Source organism: Aquarana catesbeiana, linkage group LG11 (genome assembly GCF_042186555.1).
Source record: "Aquarana catesbeiana isolate 2022-GZ linkage group LG11, ASM4218655v1, whole genome shotgun sequence".
Lineage (NCBI taxonomy): Eukaryota > Metazoa > Chordata > Amphibia > Anura > Ranidae > Aquarana > Aquarana catesbeiana.
In genome coordinates, this window is record NC_133334.1 from 57,894,427 (window position 1) to 57,919,984 (window position 25,558).

The following is a 25,558-nucleotide window of genomic DNA, read 5'->3' on the forward strand; positions in this document are numbered from 1 at the left end:
ATTACAGACAGTGCAGGTAAATTTAGGCAGGCCTAGCTGTGAGCTAGGCCTGTTTGTTTTTGATCTGGGGGCTGGGGAGTGGTTTATTGTAACAGCAGGTGACTGACATGTACTTCATCTCTCTGGCACCTCCTTTGTTTCCAGTGGACTCTGGAAAATAGGCAGGGAAGAGGACTGGAGTGACATGGGGTATATTTGGGAGCTCTGAACAATCCCCAACTAGGATTGGCAGGGGGCAGGCCTCCTATATATATACTCATGGTCAGCCTGTTGTGGGAGGAGTTGTCGGGTGGAAGAACTGAGTGATGGAGTGTTAGACTGTCATGGCCCTTGAGGGAATACCGTTTCTCGGGAGGGTGACCTTGGGCCTGGAGCTCTGGAGCTGGGAGGGAGCCTCTCTCTACACGGTCATTGAGAGGTGTCCTGGAACAGGAGCAGGAAGAGGACAGTGGGGAGCACTGCCGGGAAAGTCATTCAGGAGGGATCCATGCCGGGGTCGGTGAGTGAGAAGCACAGTGAGAAGCTCTGTGAGGGACATGCCAGGATTGGATGTGAAGCCATATGAAGAGTGATGGATGAAGGGCGCGTGATCAAGCTTACATCAAAACATATAAAATTTATTTCAGAGGAAATAAAGAGCAAATAAAAGCAATTGAATAATACCAATACTACGTATCATGTAAACAGGTGACAAAATGTAAAAGACATGAAAAATTAAAAATGGGTTAAAAATATGGGTTAAAAATTGGATGTGAAGCCACAGGGAGAGACTGTGGTGTTGTTGAAGTCAAGTTGCTGCAGCCAGGAGGGTTGGTAGGATTTGCACCGGACTTTCTGGCACCACCAAGTTTCAGTCAGCACAAATGTCCTTTGTTCATAAAGATTCCACCATCTTTGTTCAAACAAGGAAGATTCATTATTTGGGCATCCCATGTCCCTTTTCCCCATCCAAATTTAATCCCCTAATTAAAAGCAACAAAAACAACCTAAAGGACTATTCATTGACTGGCAAAGTGTGTCTGAAGTGAATGCCTGGCCAAGCAGAGTGATGTGTGAAACTACTATATGCAGCAACCCCACGGGGGCACCGCTACACATAAAAAAAAAAAAAAAAAATCTGCTTATTATTTTAGATGCTGATTTTGATGACTCCAACACTGACAAATCCTACTTAGTACTTTTTATGAGGAGGCTTGGTAGCTGTGTTTGCCATAGTAAACCCTGTCTGTACTGGACTGGCAGATATCTTTATCAGTTTTAAACTAGATTTGACAACTGTGTCCTAAAAACAGGGTTACAAATTTAAAATCTGAGCTTCTTCATTGTATGTTATTGAGAGAAAACTCTAATGCCGCGTACACACAATCGGAAATGCCGCCAGCAAAACTCCGATGAGAGCTTTTTGTCGGAAAATGCGACCGTGTGTATGCTCCATCAGTCTTTTGTTGGCGGAATTCCAGCCAGCAAAAGATTGAGGGTATGTTCTCTATTTTTTGGTCGGGAAAAGTTCCTATCTGAAAATGCGTACGTCTGTATGCAATTTGGACGCGCAAAAAATCACGCAGGCTCGGAAATAATTTGACGCATGCTTGGAAGCATCGAACTTCATTTTCTCAGCTCGTCGTAGTGTTGTACGTCACCGCTTTCTTGACGGTCAAAAGTTCAGAGAACTTTTGTGTGACCGTGAGTATGCAAGGCAAGCTTGAGCGGAATTCAGTTGGAAAAACCATCCAAGTTTTTTCTGACGGAAATTCTGATCGTGTGTATGCGGCATTAGCCTTTCTGTTGGGACAAACTCACCCTAAACTTGTTGAGAAATGCTTGCATTCTGCTACAACACCTTCTCCTATTTAACATCTAAAAGGTAAGAAAAAAAAAAGTTTTGGCATGCTGTGTGAATGGGAACCAAAAAACAGACATACAGTATAGTGGAGTTTTCTCAAATCTGACTGCAAAAGTAGAAATACAAGCTAAGCTGTACAGTACAGTACAGAGAGAGAAAGTATTTATACAGTATCTCACAAAAGTGTGTACACCCCTCACATTTTTGTAAATATTTTATTATAACTTTTTATGTGACCACACTGAAGAAATGATACTTTGCTACAATGTAAAGTAGTGAGTGTACAGCTTGCATAACAGTGTAAATTTGATGTCCCCTCAAAATAACTCAACAAAGCCATTAATGTCTAAACCGCTGGCAACTAAAGTGAGTATGTGAAAATGTGCAAATTGGGCCCAAAGTGTCAATATTTTCTGTGGCCACCATTATTTTCCAGCACTGCTTTAACCCTCTTGGGCATGGAGTTCACCAGAGCTTCACAGGTTGTCACTGGAGTCCTCTTCCACTACTTCATGATGACATCATGGAGCTGGTTGATGTTAGAGACCTTGCGCTCCTCCACCTTCCTTTTGATGATGCCCCACAGATGCTCAATAGGTTTTAGGTCTGGAGACATGCTTGGCCAGTCTATCACCTTTACCCTCAGCTTCTTTAGCAAGTCAGTGTTAATTTTAGAGGTGCGTTTGGGGTTGTTATCAGGTTGGAATACTGCCCTGCATCCCAGTCTCTGAAGGGAGGGGATCATGCTCTGCTTCAGTATGTCACAGTACATGTTGGCATTCATGGTTCCCTCAATGAACTGTAGCTCCCCAGTACCGGCAGCACTCATGCAGCTGCAGACCATGACACTCCCACCACCATGCTTGACTGTAGGCAAGACACACTTGTCTTTGTAGTCCTCACCTGGTTGACGCCACACACGCTTGACACCATCTGAAGCAAATAAGTTCATCTTGGTCTCATTAGACCACAGGATATGGTTCCAGTATTCTTCAGCAAACTGTTTGCGAGCTTTCTTGTGCATCATCTTAGAAGAGGCCTTCTGGGACGACAGTCATGCAGACCAATTTGATGCAGTGTACGGCATATGGTTTGAGCACTGACAGGCTGACCCCCCACCCCTTTAACCTCTACTGCAATTCTGGCAGCACTCATACGTCTATTTTCCAAAGACAACCTCTGGATATGACTCTGAGCACGTACACTTAACTTCTTTGGTCAACCATGGCAAGGCCTGTTCTGAGTGGAACCTGTCCTGTTAAACTGCTGTATGGTCTGGGCCACCATGCTGCAGATTCTTATAGCCTATCTTTATGTAGAGCAACAATTCTTTTTTTCAGATCCTCAGAGAGTTCTTTGCCATGAGGTGCCATGTTGAACTTCCAGAGACCAGTATGAGTGAGAGGGATAACACCAAATTTAACACACCTGCTTTCCATTCACACCTGAGTAACAAGTCACATAACACCGGGGAGATAAAATGGATAATTGGGCCCAATTTGGACATTTTCACTTAGAGGTGTACTCACTTTTGCTGCCAGCGGTTTAGACATTAATGGCTGTGTGTTGAGTTATTTTGAGGGGACAGCAAATTTACACTGTTATACAAGCTGTACACTCACTACTTTACATTGTAGCAAAGTGTCATTTCTTCAGTGTGGTCACATGAAAAGATATAATAAAATATTTACAAAAATGTGAGGGGTGTACTCACTTTTGTGAGATACCGTACAAATAAATCCTTACTGAATTGAAAAGTGATTCTAAATATTTTTTTTGTAAATATCAAACACATCACAATGGTTTTGCACAGAACATCCTTGTTCCTCCTTTTCTGGGGTCCCCCACTGGCGCTCCTGGCTCCCCCACCCCCCGCTTGCTATGGAGGCACTCGTGTGGGCTCACTCCCGTGCCACTCTCTGTGTGTTCATTGACACCCACAATGCTGTTTGGCCACACCCCTGCTCTCTCCTCACAGTGATTGGCTCCCGCTGCTGCCCTGATGTCTAGTGAGGAAAGTAAGAGCAGAGAGAGCCGCTGCTCTTGGGCACAGCTCTGGATCGAGATTGGGCTCACGTAAGAATAAGGGGGCGGGGGCTGGGGTGGAGCTGAACACAGAAGTTTTTTAACATTAATGCATACAATGCATTAAGGTAAATAAACTTCTACCTTTAGAACCACTTTCAAGATATAAAATGGTGACAATCACAGGAAATTAAATACAGAAGAAATATAAAGGCTATCCACTCACACACCTATACTTGCAGTCAAACCAAAAAACAATGTTTTTGCCTTGGTATATTCATCTAACAAAATAATGCCTGATGTATTCTTTCAATGCTGATGTCTCAGCTGCCCCCTTAACTCAAATATGTGGTCAAGCCCTTTCTCTTTCCTTACTTCCTGTTACATTACATCTGCCTACTTTTCCGTGTTTGACAAAACTTCAGTTGACATAGGAAATTCATTATCATTTAAATGAAGAGTGAAACTTAATCATTGAAAAACACACGTAACCCATTGGCTTCCACATTATAACTATTTTATTGCTACATAAAGGCTATATAATGATAAAAATGATCATACCCATACAATCTCCTATGTCTACAAGCCACGAAATGGTAAGTGGCAAGAGTCTTGTGTCGGCTCCTAGCAGCCCTTTGCTGTTGTCTCCTTCCTGTTAAATAATGAGAATGGTATCACTGCTCAGTGGGTGGTCCATCATTCTTCAGTGTCAAGCCAACATCCCTAATCTGAATCATAATATAGCTTTGTGATGATGACTTCTAATTGGCATTCACAGTGTGCCTTCTCTCCTGGAGGAGGAACAGAAGACATACTAGGAGCAAGCTGTGGCACGCTTCTCTGACATATTATTATTCGTGGTGTGACAAAGTAATCTAGGAGTCACAAAACAAATTATCAATGCGGTAATAAGGTCTTTTTTATTTTCCCAATTTACTTTCCTTGTGTGATTTTTCACATTCTGCAGAGAGCTTTCATATATATCATGGACTTTAGGCTTGTGTAGCATGGCTTTGCTCAAGCATTGGCATAGGTTTAGGCTATTGCAGACTGGAGTCTTAATGACCATGGTCCCTTGACCAGGTCCCTTGATTTAGGTACCACTCAGGTACAGGGGTATTTTTGCTATATCTCCAGGAGACTGTATCCAGGTTTGGAGATGACTAAACTATGCTATGTTTCATTCTCTGTTATCTTGTTATTAAATTCTTTGCACACAAGCCAGATATTATTTCAAGCCTGGTGACTGCTTTTTTGCATATATCAAAACATAGCTTGCCAGTGTTTTCCCTCTTAACCTTCGAGAAAAGAATGCAGGTAGCTAAGCAACTTTGTGACACACAGGCTAATTACAGGAGGCACTGCCTCCCCTGTGATTACGTCCTATTAATTGAGATATCGCATAATCACATGTTAAACTAGTAACAGATGTTTTATTGTTTAGAATCGGGAATAATTCATGAGAATTCTTTGCTGGAAACCAAAATGTTCCTATTTAAATATTTATATTTAATTACAGTACAACTTGAATACAAGAAGGTTAGCCAGATTTTGGAAAGCTCAGCATAAATGTGATGGAGAGCTAGTTACTGTCTCAACAAAACATAAAATATTCAAGCAGCAAAGGTGATGTATTGGATTTTGAGATTGGCACTCCAGTCAAAACCATTTTATTTCATTTTTAGGTTTGGGTAGGTATATGTTGGTATTCATTAGCGCTGGGGTCTTTATTGCTGTCTGTAACCTTGATGGAATATCATGTGCCACCCCGAAATAGCTTTGATAGCTAGAGCTTTGCCATAAGTTTTACTTTCTGGTTCCTCTCTCTGAGTTATAACCTTGATAAAGTCCTATGAAGAATCCTTCAGGGAGCCAGTGGCATCATCATGCCAGTGTCACCAGGTCCCTATTGTATTGTGAGTCATGTAGATGCACAGTTTTAGATTTTCCAGTTGGACTGCAACCCTTTCATCACAATCATCTTTGCAAACTTCCTGTTATCCTTGGGCAAAATGACTGCAGTTAACTGAGGACGGTGATGGAACCAGAGAACGCACTGGGCTCTTTAAAGAGCAGGCTGCAATTAAGGTCTATTCACAAGATGTGGCTCTCAGATGACGTCAAGTAAGAGTATTGAGCAAATCAGCCATGGTGCATGAAGAATCTATTGGCTTATCAATGGACCCATCTACAAAAACTGGTTTGCTTGCAAGGTGGGGGTTTACATATACTTTAAGATCGTTAATATATAGACAAATTTAAAGTAGGTTGCATTGAAAACATGGAAAATGAATTAGAAAACTTTTTCCATCAACAACATAAGTGATAAACGCTTTCATGTTAACCACTTGAATTTATAAAAGATGTCCTAATAAATCTAATACATTTTACACTTACTGTATATGCCAAATCTGCCTAAATTCACCTCTCTATACAGTGTATATATATGTATCTGAAAGAAAAATGGGCCTAGGTGCTCAGATGGTAAGGTAGTTCCAGATAAGTTGGCACTCAATGGGCTTGAAAGGTAAACACTCGGTGATAAAGGTTGTTTGATAAATCTCTGGAGAAGGTGATCTTGCACCTTATCGTAACAAACTTTATCTGAGCATTCATCTTTCAAGCCCCAAGCTGGACTCAAGCTGGAGTACAGGGGGAGCTTGCTAGACACCAACATTGTAGAGTCCGGAAAAACTTTACAAAGCATGTGATTACTTGAAACTTCCAAATCTTAAGACATTGTCTATTCCTTTGTCTCCAAAGTTACAATGCATTCATTCAGAGCTATAAAAACTCTCAGGAAGCAATATCATCCAACTAATCAAAATCCTTATGTCAAGTTATCTGTAGCAGCATACAGTATCTCTGTCTCTCTCCGGTAATTCATTTGTTCCATTCGAGAAACAGAAGTTGAAATATAAAATATTAAAATACCCATTAGCATAGCCGAGTCAACTGGCAATAAACCTACCTTGTGTATGTTTATAGTACATTTAACTCAGTCTGACAGTAGCATCCATTGTGCCGCTTCCATACTGGGGCTTGTGTCCTTTTTTTATTCAGTGTATGCTTTAGCTTGAAAATCCATTGTGACTTGCTGAAATGTATTATTATGCATATTTTATTAACATGTCACTGGCTATTAGGGAACAATTTTCTTTCTTTGTTTTAAATGCATAGTAATAACAGCAGGAGAGTTCTTTTGTTGTACGCTTCATCATTGTATAAAGCAATGTAGTAAAGGGTTAGAAAATGATGGAGTCTTTTAATGTATTTTTTAAAGGCTTCATATTAATGGAATAGTCAGTAAGACGAAAAGACCTTTTATATTTTCTAATTAAGTGCCATGTCCAGGGTTTAGCTGGAGAAAATTCTGTGGGTGCACTTATTTCCTCTATATGTGTGCAATATAAAATGGCTGCAGGGGGTTTGGGGTGTCAAAATTGATGCCAGAAAGAGCAAAGTGAGGTATGATATGATAAATTAAATGGTCAGACATGCAAAATTATGTACCACATCCAAAACATTACTAAAATACAGTTATCGTAAAATGTGTAAACCTCAATAAGTGTCTAAATATAATCCCTAATCTTAGTGTGACCCCTGAACTGTATGTAAACCCTAAATCTGTTTTTCAGTATGTAAGGGGGGCCCAACTTTTTTCCACATGGCTGTCACATGCAGCTAGGCTCCTCCTGTTCAACCCAAACCATGTACTGTATGTGCAATGGTGTAGATCCTAGACCTCCACTTACCATCCTTCTGGTCACCTCGCATTTAACAACTTCCCGTCTGGATTACTCACACCCATAGGCCTATATTTGACACATGGTTCAGATGGAAGCTCCAGAAATCCAGCCAACCACCTGGAGCCCATGAGGCATAGGGGCACAGGTCACCTGACACGTGCTGTGTGAGGGGGTTCTCTCTCACCGTCAGGTGGAGGACTCTTATTCCTCCATCACCATTCCAGCGCCAACAAGTATAGCACCAATATAGTACATAACTCTCCTCTCTCTCCAAATATTGGCTGTATTTAACACTCTACTTTAGGGATGGACCCGATGTGAACATCGGTTGTTCGCCCGTTCGCCCAATAGCTAACATTATGGGGTATTCGGGGCAAATTCGACTGCCGCGGAACGCCCCATAATGCACTGCATTATCGCAGTGCATTGACGTCTGATGATTGGCCAAAGCATGCACCTGACCTGCATGCTTTGGCCAATCACAGTGCGAGAGCCATAATTGGCCTAAGGCAGGGTGCCTTTGGCCAATCATGGGTCAGAGGGCTAAGTCCACACCTCACACTATATAAGGCTGCTTACACAGTGGCCGTATGTAGTGTGTTAGAGTGGATGGAGCTAGATACCTTGAGCTAGATTAGGCAGGTTAGTTTGTGGCTTGGAGGCAGTGTAATAATAAATAAATAAATAAATAAATAAATAAATAAATAAATATATATATATCTATATATATCTATATATATATCTATATATAGATATATATAGATATATATATAGATATATATATATATATTGCATTCAGTGTGTGCAAAACATGTAAGTCACGGCAACAGAACAGTGGATGCTTACACAACTGACTTCAGGACACCTTTACCCTTCATCTCTGGCACAGCAGTGACGTCATAGAAGGCGCATAGGCACGCTGAGAATATTGACCCTGCTCGACTTTGTTGTTCCCTCTGGGGCGGTTTACATCACATAGGTTGCCTTTCTTTCCATCCTGCTGACCACCATCCAGCCGAGGCATTCACCTGGGGCTGGCAGGTTTTACCAGCAGCCAGTACGCTCCAACTCTGGGAAATGAATTTTCTCCCCTCCATTTCCTTGGATGGTGATTGATGTTCAAACCATCTCCAGGCAAGCCTCCCGGATGATTGTTACCCCCTTATCCACTCTGAGGTCACTGGTAATATTCACTAACATTTATTCTAAACTTTGACTGTTCAACTGTTTTTTAACTTTATGGAATAAATAGCATTGTTTATGCATACAGTAGTTTGTTGGAATTTATTTGATGATTCTTTCAGAGCGCTGCATTTTGTGTTTTTTTCTTTGACTGTCACTCTTTCCATGCTGTGCTGGCCACTCTGGATCTGATCCACTTATCTGATTACTCCTCATCAGAGCACTCTACTTGGCCCCTAGGGTGGCAGCGCTCCAGGTGTTCTGTTTTTTTTTTTTTTAGACTATATATACAGTCAGTGCAGGCAGTGTGTTAATATTATATATACAGTCTATTATATATATACTCTGAATTCAGTATAGACTATATATACAGTGCATTCAGCGGTGTACAGTATATAATACATTTCAGGCGGTGTATTAATATATATTTATGGTCGTGGCCCTAGGACCGAGAGAGATGTGGATCACTTAAACACGTGACAAGACTTACAACATAAATAGAAAAGGGGGCAGAAGACTCAGATAGGGAAATAACTCTTTATTGATTTCTTATGGTTATGCGTTGTGTGTTATGAGATGAAGGGTGTAATGGTTCTGAAAGCAAGTCAGTTGGCGTCGGAGCAGTGTCTGACTGCCGGAGTAGCTGACGGTAAATTCGCTAGGTCGTAGGAAACCGTAGAAGGCCAGGTAGATGGCTGCCTGGATGACTAGGCTGGGCAAAGCCCCAAAGGGAGAACGAGTAAAGATTTCAGACATGTCCCTGAAGATGGCACTTGTGATAGGTAGGCGTTTGCCACTGGCTACAGGTTGGTGTTTCTGTATACCCCGTAGGAATGACTTGACTGTGTGGGCCGAGAATACTGACAGTTTACTGGGGTCATGTAATGATAGGAAATGCTGGGTGCCGGCGTTCTGACATATACTGTCCTCCTATCGGATAGTGTCCGCTCCGTACTGCGCAGTACGGAGCAGAAGGAGATGCCGAAAGTGTCCGAAGTTGATCAGCTGACCATCAGCTGTACACGGCGCTTGGGCACTTCTTAGCGATGGCTGTGTAAGAGGTCCCCTCGCGGGCTCGCTTCGCTCGCCACGCTTCGCTCGCCACGCTTCGCTCGCCACGCTTCGGGCACGGCCTCGCTGCGCTCGGCAACTATTTATTCTCACTCTATGTCCACTTGGATAGTAGGGAATGAACCTGGACATAGGGTGAGAATAAAAGCGCAGGCGCCGTGTACAGCTGATGATCAGCTGTTTAACTTCGGAGACTTTCGGCGTCTCGTTTGTCCTCCGTACTGCGCCTGCGCAGTACAGGGCGGACACTATATGATAGGGGACTGTATTTGACAAGACACCGGCTAGGTATAGCTTGATGGTGTTGTGAGCAAGGGCTAGCTGCGTATGTCAATATGATATAAAGGCTAGGATGTGTCTAATATCACCTATCGCTGCCCCTGGGCAAGAGGCCAAAAACTTGCGGTAAGTGTTCCAAGCAGTGCGATAGGCCTTCAGTGTGTTGTGTGCTAAGGATTGGTTGATGAACTGGGTTGCGTTGGCAAGGTGAGATTTTAATCCATCGTCAGCAATGACCAGGATGGCACAGGAGTAGTCATTGGGTCGGCTCCAGGCTCCTGCTGGAAAAACAAAGTAAGGTTGAAACGGGACAGCTCATCAGCTGCGATATTGCATTTACCTGGAATATGTCTACAGAAAAAATTAAAGTGGTGACGGAGAGACAGCTGCACGAGCCTGCACAGGAAGGACATGATGGGGAGTGACTTGGATCTACCTTTGTTAATGATGTCGGCCGTGGCCTGATTGTCCGTGGTGAAGAGCACCATCTGTGTGGCCCCAGACCTGGGCAGCTGCCACAATAGGATATAGCTCGAAGAGGGATGAAGACTGGGTGAAACCAGGGATTAAGAGAATTTCTGGGAGCTAAGGTTCAGCAAACCAGTGGCGGCCAAATATGGCCGCGAAGGACGTGGAGGCTGCGGTATCGGTGACCACCTGTGGTGACTTGGCTGACACTGCCTGGATGAACATTGAAATGTCGTTCCAGCTGATGAGCAACTCGTACCACATAGCAAAGTCTGCTACTGCTGCTTGATCTAGTTTGAGAATCCGGTCTGGGTCTTGTACTGGTGTGAGAAAGACTAAAAGCCGTGATATGAAGGACCCTCCTTGAGGAATAATCCTCATCGCAAAGTTCAGCACCCCTAGTAAGGACTGCAACTGTCTCCTGGTGCACCCTTGCGACTGGGTGAAGTCGTTGCCCTGATACAAACTAGTTTGTCCAGAGGCAGGCTAGCTTGCATAGCTTGCGTGTCCAGAGTGACACCTAAAAAGGTAATGGAATGCGCCGGTCCTTCTACTTTGTGCTCAGCTATGAGCACATTGAGGTTGTTGAAAACTATTCTTAACTCGTCTAGATCTGCCAGGGGATATGCCTCTGGTTGCTCAATAAGCAGGAAGTCATCAAGGTAGTGGATGACCGTGTGACAGCGGGCCTGGTGAGACAGAATCCATGTGAGGGCCTGAGCGAAGACGTTGAACAGCCACGGCTGCTCTTGGACCCGAAGGTCAACTTGGTGGAGAAGTAGTAGGACTCCCTCCACCTAATACCTTGCCACCGCCAGAGGGACGGTTCGATATGGAGGAGCTTGAATGCATCAGATATGTCTGCTTTGGATAGCCAGGCTCTGGGACCTATCCCAATGATGATTTGAATGGCCAGGTCAACTGAGGGGTACTTGAGTGAAAACTCCTCGGAGGGATTTAGGGAATTCAGGCTAGGAATGTGAGAAGAATGAGGTGCAGACAAATCGTACGCTAAGCAATTTATTACTGAACTTGTCCTTGACAAGCCCAATAGGGCTGACTCTCCAGACTGACAAAGGTGACTGTGGGAAGGGGCCGATAATAAAGCCTTTATCCACTTCTGACTGTAGTAAGGAGTCAATTGCTTGTGTGCCGATACTGGAGGTTCCTGCATTTGTGTGTGGTGAGGGGTAAAGCGATGAGGCTGGGGGTGCAACACTTCTGTGAAGCTGTGCACCAGTAATATAGTCAGTGAGGGAGTGGGGTGTGTAGAGAGATAGAACCCCAACCAGCTGACATCTATGCGGCCTAGTCAGGACTTTCGGTCCTGTTTGACTTGACAGTGGTGCTTGGGTGAGCTTTAAGGCATGTTGTGCAAATATGGAGTAGCCTGCACCGTTTATGGAAGCATCCACCGTGATTAAAATTGTTGCAAATGGGGGCTCCTCCTAGAGAAAGGATAGGCCGTCCTAGTCTATCCACTGGTCTTGGCTGACTGGTGCCGGAGAAGGAAGGAGTGTAGAAGGGGCGCCTTGTGGTTGTTTCATAGCACCAATTCGCCATGTTGGTAGCGGACTGGCAAATGGTGCACAGCGGTGAGCGGAGGCCTGCGAAAGGGCGGCAGAATAGCTCCGTGTCAGAAATTCTCCAGTCTGTCTTGATGTAGAACTGGCTGAGCTTGGCGGCTGCCCTGGCTGAAAATGAATGATGATAGTCATAAAAGGCATGCCCTCCATACTTGTACCCTAAATCTGTGACTGAATGGAGATAAAGGTCCAGCTCTTCCCTCCTGCTGGGGCAGCTGAGCAGACAACATCCCTGAACATCTCGAAAGACAAGTCGAATGTGGTGACTGTTAGTTTGCGGCTGAGCCTGGGGTCTTTCAACTTGATGACCGAGACGTCCCCCCAGGCGTATGCTCTGTTGTCGGCCACATCGTGCACCGAAATCAGCAGAGATGCTGAATTTACGTCCTTTCCCTCCAAGATGTCCTTCCTGAGGCTGGTAGGGACAAGGTGAGCAGGGAGGATGATAGAAAAGGACTCTGGCATACCTGCAGGAGGGAATGCCAGTGCCGTGACCATGACTGGGTCAGGCAGGGTTGTGGCAGGGCAAACCTCCAGGGCTGCGACTCTGGTCTGCATGTCAGTAACTGTTGCGGACAGTGAGGAGACCATGGAGTGCAGCTGGGAGATGGCCTCAGATATGGACTGCAGGGATGCCTGATGGGCGCTGGGTCCTGTAGTAGCTGAAGAGCTCTGCCTTCCTGGCCGTAGCAGGGTAGGGGATGCCCTTGCGTCTAAGCTCAACTATGATCTTGGGAATGGTCCATGTGCGGAGGGACTGCAGGTTACCGCTCTCTGAGCCCGTAGAGGGTGACAGAGGGACGGGTGTGAGGTCATCACTGCCGGCCTGCAACATCACTCCGACTGTAAGAAAAATAAGGGGGTGCAAGTGTTATGAAGAGATATAACATTGGGCAGAAAGCAAGTGGGGGCACAGAGACTGTGTTTTTGGAGAAAGATCCTTGAACTACAGACCTGAGTGACTGAGTGACGCCCTAGCAGCGAGGTCCTGGCATGGATGGAGACTGGGTCGACCGGAAACCTGGGATGAGGGTGACATAAGAGTAACATGCATGTTCCTTTAGCTGAGAAGCAAAATGACCTACTATTGCTATGCAATTGGCCCTGGTGAAATGCGAACTGTATGTTCTTCCCCCTATATATTTATATGTGTGTTTTTTGTTTTACCTGGGGAGAAACGACCAACCTGGTGTAGGATGAAAAAGCTGAACTTGACTGACCTGGGGAAAAGACAGAAAGGATGATGAGTAGCCGGTACGCCACTGTAGATAAATGTATAACTGGATGTGGCTACGTGTATGCTAGGCTGATTGAGTGCCCCCGTGGTGTTTTTGTAAGTTGGTTTGTGCCCCGAATGTTTAGCGCTCCTGGAGATGAGATGAGGTTGCTTGATTGCGAAGGTCACTATGAGTGTGTAGGCTGCTGAGATGAAATTGCGTGATTGCAAGGGTCTCAGTCTGGTCTGCTGAGACGATATTGCATGGGCGCAAGGGCCTCAGTCTGGTGTGCTGAGATGATATTATGTGGTCACAAGGGTCTCGATGTGTGTGTGATGTTAGTTTTTGAAACAATATTGCGTGGTTGCAAGAGTCTCAGTCTGGTTTGCTGAGAGGATATTGCGTGGTCGCAAGGGTCTTGGTGAGTATCCGGCTGCTGAGACGATATTGCGTGATTGCAAGGGTCTCAATGAGTATGAGGTTTGTTTTGAAACGATATTGCATGGTTCAAAGTGTCTCTGCGAATGTCAGGCATGTTGAGATAGTATTGAGTTTGCAAGGGTCTCAAATGAGTGTCAGATTGCTGGGCCGAGACTGCGTGGTGGAAAAGGGGGTATATATATATATTTTTTTGTTTCTTTTTGATGAGTGAGGGGCAGCTGAGACAATATTGCATTTTTGCAAGGATCCCAATAAGAGTGACAGGCTGCTGATACGGTTTTGTGTGGGTGCGGGGTTTCAACTGGCTTGCTTGACGGTCGACCGAACCCCTAAGCGGGCAGTATAAGAGATAAGGACAACATCCGTCCGACTTGTAGGTTCCGTAGGGGGAACTAACGAACGACCTGGGGGACGACGAATGGTAACGAATAGATACGACATAAAGAAAAGTGGTGACGAATCTTACCTGCAACAGTGAGCCATGCGAGTGGTTTGCGGCAAACTGTGGCGGGAATTTATCGGGAAGGTGTGCTGTGGTGCTGTGCACTGGGCAACAACAAGTTTGGTGTAGAAAGTAAAAAGAGAGAAGTGCGTACGAATGGTTCGTAAGTTGCACTGCGGGAACCGAACACATGGTATGGGTGACACTGCGAGTGGCTACGAATTGACATGATAAAAACATGGTAACGAATCCTACCTGCGACAGTGGCCGTGTGACTGGGTCTGCATCGGTCTGTAGCGGGTATGCAATGCATCCGAAGAGTGTGGTGTGTCGTCGTGCATGACGCTCACAACATGACTCGACTTTGGTAAGTAACGGGGGGGGGAGAACCGTGTAGGAACGATTTGTAAGTTCCGCAGCTGGAACTGAACACACAATATGGGGGATACAACGAATGGCAACAATTTAGGACAAGATGCGGGCGCAAAGTAACGACTCCCACCTGCGACTGCGGGCAAGACTTGATCGAAAAACCACGAATGAGCAACCGCAACGCACTACTCACGAACAAGCAGTGAGCTGAAGAGTCGGCCTGGTGACGTAACAAATCGCGTCCTGGAACCAACAAAGAGCATGGGCGAGTGGGCTGCTTAAATACCCTCTGGGCTCCTCCCATATTCCAATTCAGGCCACTGTACTGGCTATATTTATATATATATATATATATATATATATATGTATATATATATATATATATATATATATATATATATATATATATATATATATATATACACATACACACACACACACACACATATATATATATATATATATCTATATATAGATAGATATATATCTATCTATATATATATATAGATATTATACACATATACAGTCTAGTGTGTGTGTATGTGTGTGTGTGTGTGTGTGTGTGTGTAAGAAGGTCAGTATGGTGGCCTGAATTTATGGGAGGAGCCCGGGGGGGGGGGGTATTGAACCAGCCCGCTCGCCTGTGGTCTTTGTCGGTTTCCTGTGCGCGATACCTACGTCAATAGGCCGACTACTCGCTAGCATTCGTGAGTTGCGTGTTCGAAACTTTCAGAGGCTTTCAGTTCCCGTTCGCAGTTTTCGTACAAAGTGTCTGGCTCGGCTGTTGCAGGTAGGGTTTCGTTTGACGTTTTTCATTTCATGCATCACTATTTGTTAGGTATCTTGTGTCGCCAAACCTTGATACCAAACTTACGAGTCATTCGTTAAAGAAACCCTGCACGCAGCCGTAGTATTTAGCCACCGATTCGTACCTCTTTCAAACCAAAACATTTCATTCATTTTTACGTACCTCACTTTGATTCGAATCCAGTCGTGTCCGCATTGCACTGGTTCGTTTAGGCATGTCTCACTTGTTTTCCTCATCTTCATACCACGCTCCACAGTCCGGTTCGTTGTCAGTCGCAGTCGCGGCACACCGATTCGTGCCTCAGTCATGGTTTAATCATTTCAATCATTTCACTGTCACGTACCACGCTCCGATTCAAATCTAGTTGCATCCACGATGCACCGATTCGTCCCGACGTACCTCAGTTGGTTTTGGCCTCATTTCAGTACATGCTCCAGAGTCCGGTTCGTTGTTTGTCACAGTCGTGGCACACCAATTCGGGCCTCTGTCATAGCAAATCATTTCACTCATTTCACTGTCATGTAACGCGCTCCGATTCGAATCCAGTCGCGTCCAAGATGCACCAATTCGTTTCGGCATGCTCCAGTTATTTTTCAGCCTCATTTCAGTACATGTTCCAGAGTCCGGTTCGTTGTCAGTCGCAGTAGCGGCACACCGATTCGTGCCCCTGTCATGGCAAATAATTTCACTCATTTTCACTGTCATGTACCGCGCTCTGATTTGAATCCAGTCGCATCCAAGATGCACCGATTCATTCCAGTGTGCCCCAGTTGTTTGGCCTCATTTCAGTACATGCTCCAGAGTCCGGTTCGTTTTCAGTCGCAGCCGCGGCAGTGCGGCACAACCGATTTGTTCCTCTGTCATGGCAAATCATTTCATTCATTTCACTGTCACGTACCGCGCTCCAATTCGAATCCAGTCGCATCTGAGATGCACTGATTCGTTCCGGTGTGCCCCAGTTGTTTGGCCTCATTTCAGTACATGCTCCAAAGTCTGGTTCGTTTTCAGTCGCAGCCGCGGCACAACCAATTCGTGCCTCTGTCATGGCAAATCATTTCACTCATTTCATTTCACGTACCTATCGCTCCAAGGCGAATTCAGTCGCTAGCGCTACACACCAATTCGTTCCGGCGTATTCGAATTGTTTTGTTTCATTTTCGTACCGTGCTTCACAGTCCGGTTCGTTGTCAGTCGTAATCGCTGCACACCGATTCGTGCTTCCGTCATGACAAAGTCATTTCACTCATTTAATTCCTTGTACCGCACTCCGATTCGAATCCGGTCGCATCCAGTTGTTTTGGCAGCATTTTATTCCGTGCTCCACAGCCCTGTTCATTGTCAGTCACAGTTGCAGCACTCCGAGTAGTGTCTCTGTCATGGTGAATCATTTCATTTCACGTACCCTTTCGCTCCGAGTCGAATCCAGTCACTTCTGCAACACACCAATCCATCCTGGCATATCCCAGTTGTTTTGTTTCATTTCATACCGTGCTCAGGCGTGTGCCCCTCCCCGCTATGGCCAGGAAGGTCGAGCTCCTCAGACTCCTCTTCCCTCCACCAGCGGCAGACGGGCCCAGAACCCAGAAGGTGTCTTCATGATTCATGTCTTCGATTCAGGCTCACACCAGGGTGTCATCGCTGCCCACCACAGTAGCTAAACATCCAAGCCAAAGTGGCACCCAGCTATGGCCATCCCTGACCCGACCACACTCCGGGTTCTGACACCCCCCCTGCAGGTACGACAAGGAAGAGTTCCACTATTTTCCCAGCCCACCTGGTCCATGCCAGCATCAGGAAAGACATTTTGGATAGCAAGGACCTCCAACCTTGCTTCCCTCCTCATTTTGGCCCGCGACCTGGCAGAAAAGAAAATTTTATTGACTAGGCGAGTAGACATTCCATGGCTGGGGCTTTACGTTAACTCACACCACTCTCTCACTAGCCACCTTCCTTGTCCAAAGATTTTCAGCAGTATTCCATACCGGCCTCATCACACTGCCCCACACGACTCACGAATACAGGAACCTCCGCCCAGCGGCCACCAACGCACAGGCCATAGATCAGCTATTACAGGCTGAACTTGACTGAGGCTTCATCATCGACGCCTTGGCTCAATGCCCTTTTTAACATCTAGAAAGTTAGCCCTATTAGGCTTGTCAGGGCAAATTTTCGAATAACATTCGCTGGGTGTACGACCTGTCCGCACCTCATTCTTCCCACATCCCGCATTGAATTCCCTAAATTCCTCCAGAGGAACTCTCCCCAAAATATGCTTCAGTAGACATGGAGATTCAGGCCATTTTCAAAGTAGGCACAGGTGCCTGGCTCTCTAAAACCGATATATCGGAAGCTTTTAAACTTCTACCCATCCAACCGTCCCTCTGCTGCTTTAAAGACTCAACCTGGACACCCGCTCCACACAGGCCAGCCTCCCCCTCGACAAACTGACCCGCATCTGGTCAGCCCTTCAAGACTTTATCCATGCACAGGGGAGTACTAAGATACAGCCTCAATCCCTCTTAGGGATGCTCAACCTTACAATAAGAATCATTCTCCAGAGACGATCTTTCGTTCACACCCCCTGGTCTTCCTCTCTCAGACACAGAACCCTGACCAAATCCTTAGCTTATACACTGCGGCAGTAGGGGGTTGTCTATGTGGGAAGAGTCCCTTACTGACGGGAATGGAATGACCATGTTCATACCATTGGTATCACCTCTATTACCGCAGGTAGTTACAGATGGCCTCCACGGGCCTCTTTGCAATTTTTGGCCACCATTGGTTTGCAGGACCATGGCCTCCAGAGATACTCCTAAATCCCCAGGTTTATTCGGTCTCCCCCATTTGTTTCGAACTATACCCAATCACGGCAGCCGCTCAGGTCCAAGCTCGTTCCTGAACCCGACAAACTGTGGCCTTCACCCCTGACAACCAGGCCACGGCCAATATCATCAATAAGGCTGGGTTCAAGTTACTCCCTATTTTGTCCTGCCTATGCAGGCTGGTACAACTATCCCTGCAGCATCAGTTCCATGTCCATTCCGGGTAAGTACAACCCATAGCAGACGCACTGTCCCTTTAACTTAATTTCATTTCCCAGCAGAACTCCCAGAGCAGACCCAACATCTTCTCCTGTCCCACCTTGGTCGCAGCCGACATTGGATTTAAACAGCACCTTCACAGCACAACCCTGCTTATCAATCAGTCCTTATCCCGTAACACACTCAAGGCCTACCACACAGCTTGGAACACATTCTGTAAAACCCTGACATCCTGCTCCGCGGCAACATCAAAAGACACTAAGCACATACTAGCTTTCATCTCATGCGGCCACAATCAGTTGCCAATATCACACAACACCATCTGACTATACGTAGCCGGCATCAAACACTTTCTGGCTTTACAAGATCCCACAAAGCCATCCTTGTTCGCAACCCATGCGATCCAAGCCATCCTGCGCAGCATACAGAAATAACAGCCCATACCAACGTCAAGCGCTTGCCCATCACAAATACAATCTTCAACCATTCACCAACTTGCTCAGCAGATAACACTAAACCAATTAAGAGCTACACCCCTACATGAATGTTTTTGCCCCCTTATTTTGGTATACCGTCCATCAGACCAGGGCACACTTTAGGTCCATTTCATGTTGTAAGTCTTATGGTAAGTCTATGTTGTTCATATCTGTATTGGCCATAGGGCTTCAACCATAAGTAAGAAGGCCAGTATGGTGGCCTGAATTTATGGGAGGAGCCCGGGGGGTATTTAACCAGCCCGCTCGCCTGTGGTCTTTGTCGGTTTCCCTTTTTAGCGCATTTCTCAAATTCATTTCTCTTCACAAAATATTCATTTCTAATCTTGTGTATGCCCCCTTACTTTGGTATACCGTCCATCAGACCAGGGCACACTTCAGGTCCATTACATGTTGTAAGTCTTATGGTAAGTCTATGTTGTTCATATCCGTATCGGCCATAGGGCTTCAACTATCTATATATATATATATATATATATATATATATATGTGTGTGTGTGTGTCTGTGTGTGTGTGTGTATATATACTCTGTATTCAGTGTAGTTGTGCTCATAAGTTTACATACCCTGCTGACCCTCTTGGGACGTTCTCCTGCTGAACAGTGACTGCTGATACACACTGAGAACACTTTTATGTCGGATCACTTCCACACTCATGATGCATTCATTTTCACCATCAATTTTGTAAGTGGTTTTTAATCCCTTTATTGATATTTTAATAGTTGTATTCACTGCACTTAGAGGTGCCTTTTTTTTTTGGTTTTCATCTTTCTTCAAGTGCCTCCTTGTTGTGCATCTTGATACAGCCACACCACATGTTTTTCAGAGAGTCCTGTATTTCACCTGAAATTATTTGTGCGTTTTTCTTTGCATCCCAAACAATTTTCCTGGCAGTTGTGGCTGAAATTTTAGTTGGTCTACCTGACCGTGGTTTGGTTTCAACAGAACCCCTCATTTTCCACTTTTAGATTAGAGTTTGAACACTGCTGATTTGCATTCTCAATTCCTTGGATATCTTTTATATCCCTTTCCTATTTTATACAATTCAACTACCTTTTCTTGCAGATCCTTTGACAATTATTTTGCTTTCTCCATGACTCAGAATCCAGAAACGTCAGTACAGTACTGGATGAAAGATGCAAGGGTCTGTCAGGAGTCCAGAAACTTATTGACCTGTTATACACACACACACACACACTAATTACAAGCAAACAGATAACAGATCACAGGTGAGGATTATTATTATTATTATTCAGGATTTATATAGCGCCAACAGTTTACGCAGCGCTTTACAATATAAAAGGGAGACAATACAGGTATAATACAATACAATAGGATTAAGAGGGCCCTGCTCAGAAGAGCTTACAATCTAATAGGGTGGGGCAGGTGGTACAAAAGGTTGTAACTGTGGGGAATGAGCTGGTGGAAGTGGTAGGAGATTAGTTGGAGACGTGATAGGCTTTCCTGAAGAGATGAGTTTTCAGGGATTGCCTGAAGGTAGCAAGAGTAGGGGATAGCCGGATAGATGGAGGTAGCGAGTTCCAGAGGATGGGAGAGGCTCTGGAGAAATCCTGGAGACGAGCATGGGAGGAGGAGATGAGAGAGCTTGAAAGCAGGAGGTCTTGAGAAGAGCGGAGAGGTGGATTTGGGTGATATTTGGAGACAAAATTAGTGATGTAGCTTGGGGCAGAGTTGTGAATGGCTTTGTATGTTGTGGTTAGAATTTTGAATTTAATTCGCTGGGTGATTGGGAGCCAGTGTAGGGATTGAAGTAGAGGGTTGGCAGACACTGAGCGGTTGGTAAGGTGGATAAGTCTGGCAGCAGCATTCATGATAGACTGAAGAGGGGATAGCCTATGGAGCGGTAGGCCAATGAGAAGGGAGTTGCAATAGTCAAGGCGAGAGATAACAAGGGAGTGAATGAGGAGCTTGGTGGTTTCATTTGTTAAAAAAGGGCGAATTTTAGAGATGTTACGGAGGTGAATTCTACAAACTTTTGACAGCGATTGGATTTGAGGCTGAAATGACAAGTCAGAGTCTAGGATTACACCTAGTACCCTGGCGTGAGGGGAGGGACTGATGGTTGCATTGTTGATTTTGATGGAAAAGTCATGGAGGGGGGCACGGGCGGGGGGGAATATTAATAGCTCAGTTTTAGAGAGATTTAGTTTAAGGGAGTGGTGCGACATCCATGCTGATATGTCAGTTAGGATGGTTAGCTTTAAAAGCCATTCAAACCCCTTTGTGTCAACTTGTGTGCATGTTATTGGGCCAAAATCAGCAGGGTATGTAAACGTTTGATCAGGGTCATTTGGGTAGTTTCTGTTGTCATTATGATTTAAAAAGAGTAACACAGTTGATTGATAATAAATGGCTTCAGCCAAACACTAACCATGAGTGAAATAAATGTTTTTGTGTTATCATTCATATTCTCTGAAAAATAGTCAAGAAATCATAAATTCTGCCATGGCATGTAAACTTACGAGCACAACTGTATATATACAGTTCGTTCGGCAGTGTACAGTATATAATACCCTTCAGGCGGTGTATTAAAATATTTATTACACTCTGCATTCAGTGTAGACTATATATATATATATATATATACAGTGCATTCAGCGGTGTACAGTGTATAATGCACTTCAGGCTGTGAATTAAAATACAGTCTAGGATATATATATAAATATATATATATATATATATATATATATATATATATATATATATATATATATACTCTGTTTTCAGTGTAGACTATATAGACAGTGTATTCGGTGGTGTACAGTATATAATACATATCAGGCGGTGTAGACAGTATATAATACAGTACAGCCGGTGTACAGTACATAATATAGCACAGACGGTGTACACAGTATATAATACAGTGTGTACAGTTTATAATACACTTCAGGCGGTGTACACAGTATATAATACAGTGCAGCCGGTGTACGGTACATAATACAATGCATTGGTTGTACACAGTATATAATACAGTGTGTACAGTTTCTAATAAACTTCAGGCGGTGTACACAGCATATAATACAGTGTAGTGTGGTGTGAAAAAAAGCCCTCATCATGTCTGGATGGCCACCAAGGAGAAGCAGAAGCTCACAGGCCACTAAAAGAGGGCAAGCAGCCTCTGTGTCTACAGTGAAAAGTGGTGGTGGTGGACATCTGCTGCAGGTGGGTCACGCTTGTCCTTTTTTTCTGCTGCTGGCCGTGTTATTGAGCCACAACATGCAGAAGAGTTGGTGGAGTGGATAACTAAGCTGTCCTCATCCTCCACATCCTCTGTCACCCAGGCTCATAATAGTTTGCATCACAACGCAGCTACCAAAGCGGCCTATTCCACCTGCTCCTTGTCCACAGTTACTCCTTCTGTAGCCCCACCATCATGCATGGAGGAGTTACCAGAATTATTCAAACATAGTGTCGGTTACATGCTGATGGAGGATGCGCAGCAATTTGAAGGCTCCAATGTTGGTTCCCAGGTTGAGGAAGGGAGTAACGTGAGCCTAAAGAGAGGGGGTGCCACAGAAGGACAAGAAACTAGCAATCATGTTCCCCCAGCTGCAGCATACTGCCACGTTTCAGTGATGAGGAGGGAGGGGATGATGAGGTTACTGACTGTACTTGGGTGCCTGAGAGAAGAGAGGAGGAAAGTGAGGAGGAGGAAGCACAACTCCAACAAGGCAGAATGTCTTCCAGGGGCCAGCTTAAGGGCAGCCACCCTATTGCACCACACCACAGAGCTCCACAAGTGCAGGGCGCTGCTAACTTCTCGCTGACTTACAAAATTGCAAAGGTGTGAGCTTTTTTCGACACGTGCAGCAGATCGCACCATTGCTGTTTGCAATCTATGTCTGAAGTGGATCAAGCGTGGCCAGAACAGCACCCGCTTGGGCACCACATGCTTGACAAGACATATGATGACCTCCCATGCAGTCCGTTGGCAAAAAATATTAAATATATACTGCTCTGTGAATAAATTTGTATATAAGTAAAGCAGCAAACACAGTCAAAAGACAATAGAGTAGAAAGAAAGATGCTGCGCTAAACCTCTATTATAAGAGTGAGAATTATATCAAAAACTCACATAAAAAAGCAAACAATAAAGTATTCAAATATCATAAATAAATATGTGACAAAAAAGTGAAAAATAAGAAAATAAGTGAATCTGACATAAATAAGGTCAATGTGGAATAATGTGACAGTCCATGTCAATAACAAAGTTCTGTTTAATGTGTCCTCGTGAACATAATGATGTATCCAAATAGTATGTCCAAATATTGGAAAGTAAAGTGCGCAAATAATAGCTAACAGCACTACCACCCCTAGGAGAGAGGCTTACCGGAACTCACAGATCTGAAGGGGCTTATACCTCTCAGATCGTGAATAGCTTTTGACAAAAGACTCAAAGGATACTGCTGGTCTTGGTTCCAAGGGTGGTCACCAGGGCCTGGTTTGATGTAAGTACTCAGGAGGTATGTAGTACATTCCAAAGGAAGAAGGGATGGTCATCAGATGTCCAGGTATTAGTAGCAAAAAACAAACAAAAATTGTCCAGCGCTCTGGGTGTCACAATGACAATAGCAGCAGTCAAAGGTGAAACTTAATTAAAAAGTTTTAATAGATCCAGAATATAAAAAATTAGTGAATAGTAAGACAATTGTCAAAATAAATACCATGATAGTTTTTAACATTCTTGTATTTAAACTTTGGAAGTTGCCTTCTTTCCTTGACTATGAAAAAGCGCTTATGCGTGAAACGCGTCGTCAAGGCGACCTTATGACAGAGGTCCCATTCAGAATCATGCCACAATGAACATCCATCCATCCATCCATTTTTGGGAGTTTTAATTTGCCCACAGCAAGACTTTCCATTCATACGGCTGACTCTATCCTTCCCCTCCTGGCTGGCTATTTATGCCCTTACTATCGGATTCCCTGAGTGTCATCACTTTTTATTGAGGCTTTTCCAGAGAAGGCACAGACATGTGAGGTTTCAGCTTATTGTCATCAGCTGACTCTATGGCAGTCTTCTATACATCATTCCACTTTTGGCTGATTTTATGCATGTTAATACTGGCTTCCCCGAGTGACACCATCTCCCACTGAGTCTGTTTTCACCCAGTGGGGACACAGACCGGTGAGTCAGCAGTCCAGCACCATCAGCTGTCTCTCTGGTGACTCCCTCGTGTGCAGCCACGCCCTCCCCCTCCAGCTGGGCTGACGTCATCGCTCCTCGGCACCCGAAAGACCCACATAATAAAAAAAGGTGGACTTCTCCTTGCTCCTCATCTGTGATCTCAACCCCTACTATACCTCCAGTCCTCTCAAAAACCTGCACTGAGAGGAATGAAGGTATAGCAATAGGTGCCACAAGTACTTGCAGCCAATTTTGCACCACTAGTTTATATCAGCAGGCAAATTTTGCTACCCCAATTGCGGAACCGTAAAAAAAAAATACGGTCCCAGCCATCCACATGCTCACTGTTTAAATACTAGCTTGGCCAAATTGCTAGCACTGCAACCACTGCCTTTTCAGCTGGTAGACTCTGCCCCCTTTCGTGAATTTGTGGAATGTGCTGTACCACAGTGGGAGGCTCCAAAACTATTTTTTTTTTCACGTAAGGTGTCATGAATCAGGTGTGACCAGAACTGTGTGGATAGCAACAGAGGAAACCAAACGCATGTTAAGTGTAAATATTGTGATTTATTAAGATAAGTGAAAAATATAAATACCAACACCTCCAATACAACACAGTGCACAACAAACCAACTACCAGACAGAGACCCACAAGTAACAACAATCAGACAGGTATATACAATAAATGGTGAATACCAGGATCATAAACGTAGCCAGGCCAGGGTCATCAACGGGAGATCAGCAGATGGGGACAGGGAGTGAATGGACAGATCAGGCTGCAGGGCAAGGTAAAGGTAACAGGGACACAGGAGGGACAGGTTCAGGTACAAGGCACAGGGTACAGTTATTAGGTACAGAGACAAGGTCAGGTTCTGAGATAACAGGTTCAGATCAGGGCGCAAGGAAGATACCAAGGCAAGTGTGTGTGTGTTTGCCGGGTATTAATACACATCTCCTACAATCAGGCTCAGGTTACGCCTGATCTCAGGAGATAATGTCGGCCCCACGGGGAACACCCACTGGTGGATGCCAGTACTGCGGCCCAGGGATCAGATAGTGCCACCAGCAGGTGAAACCTCTCCTGACAATTCCAGACTGCCAGGAGACACCCGCTGGTGTCATTTTGTACTGCAAGTCAAATGTCCGACAGCGCCACCAGCAGGTGGAACCTTTCCTGACATTCCAGCTCTCTACCGTCATGTGGAAGGCAATATTTTGGCCTCATTGGACAGGGCGTTCAGCAGCAAGGTTCATATTACCACTGACTCCTGGTCCAGCAGCCATGGTCAGGGACGTCACATTATCTTTCCTTCACGGCGCACTGGGTAATTCTGCTGGCAGCTGGGAAGGATGCAGGACAGGGTTCACAGTGTTGGAGCTTGTTCTACCACCA

At 44.8% G+C, this 25,558-nt stretch overlaps 1 long non-coding RNA gene across 1 annotated transcript in view; it reads left to right on the plus strand.

Annotated features, from left to right (window-relative positions):
- Window positions 1-5,960: 5,960 nt before the first annotated feature.
- Window positions 5,961-25,558, plus strand: part of LOC141112958 (uncharacterized) — a 164,490-nt gene continuing 144,892 nt past the window's right edge. The window contains exon 1 of the long non-coding RNA XR_012236668.1: window positions 5,961-6,081. This is a non-coding gene — a long non-coding RNA (uncharacterized lncRNA). The remainder of the gene's footprint in view (window positions 6,082-25,558) is intronic.